This window comes from Crocuta crocuta, unplaced genomic scaffold, assembly GCF_008692635.1.
Source record: "Crocuta crocuta isolate KB4526 unplaced genomic scaffold, BGI_CrCroc_1.0 scaffold306, whole genome shotgun sequence".
Taxonomy (NCBI): domain Eukaryota; kingdom Metazoa; phylum Chordata; class Mammalia; order Carnivora; family Hyaenidae; genus Crocuta; species Crocuta crocuta.
Genome location: NW_027529630.1, coordinates 399653 through 400632, shown reverse-complemented (window position 1 = coordinate 400632; position 980 = coordinate 399653). Strand labels below are relative to the sequence as shown.

The 980-nt window shown below is 41.6% G+C and overlaps 1 protein-coding gene across 1 annotated transcript in view; it reads left to right on the top strand.

Moving 5' to 3' along the window:
- RRM1 (ribonucleotide reductase catalytic subunit M1) overlaps positions 1-980 on the top strand; it is a 38205-nt gene that overhangs the window by 28624 nt on the left and 8601 nt on the right. The gene's annotated exons all lie outside the window — the stretch shown is intronic.

Sequence of the window (980 nt, the reverse complement as noted above, 5' to 3'; positions counted from 1 at the left end):
TTTTGTTGAGCAAATTTTTTTTTTTTTTTTTTTTTTTTAAAGATTTTTATTTTAAGAAATCTCTAGCTATACCAGCGTGGGGTTTGAACTTTCAACCCCGAGATCCACAGTCCACGTTTAATGCCAGCCAGGCGCCTCTCTGCTTTATTTATTCATTTATTTATTTATTTATCTATCTATCTATCTATTTATTTATTTATTTTTTAACGTTTATTTATTTTGAGAGAGAGACAGAGTGTGAGCAGAGGAGGAACAGAGAGAGGGAGACACAGAATCCAAGGCAGACTCCAGGCTCTGAGCTATCAGCCTGATATAGGGCTCTAACTCACGAGCCATGAGATCATGACCTGAGTAAGACCCTCAACCAACTAAGCTACCCAGGCGCCGCTCCCTTTTATTTTAATGTTTTATTTCGAACTAGTCATTGGGCCTACGGCCCAAAAGTGACCTAAGAAGAATGTTAACTGTATTAGTTTTCTTTCGCTAAATTTAGTAGATTAAAACAACATACATTATCTCCATTTCCTTGGGTCAGGGGTCCAAGCTTGCCTTAGCTGGATTGTTTTCTTTGGGTCTCGTAAGGCTAGATAAGGTGTTGGTAGAGACTGTAAGAGCCCTCTTCTAAGCTCACCTGGTCGTTGGCAGAATTCATGTCTTTGTAGCTGTAGAACTCAAGACATCTTGCTTTTTCAATGCCAATAAGAGGGAATGTCTCATTTCAAGAATGCCCGAGTCCTGGGGCACCTGGGTGGCTTAGTCGGTTAAGCGGCTGACTTTCGCTTAGGTCATGATCTCGCGGTTTATGGGTTCAAGCCCCCGTGTCGGGCTCTGTGCTGACTGCCAGCTCAGAGCCTGGAGCCTGTTTTGGAGTCTGTGACTCCCTCTCTCTCTAACCCTCTCCTGCTCATGCTGTCTCTCTCTCTCTCTCCTAGAAATAAATAAAACATTAAAAAAAAAATTAAAAAAAAAAAATGCCCGAG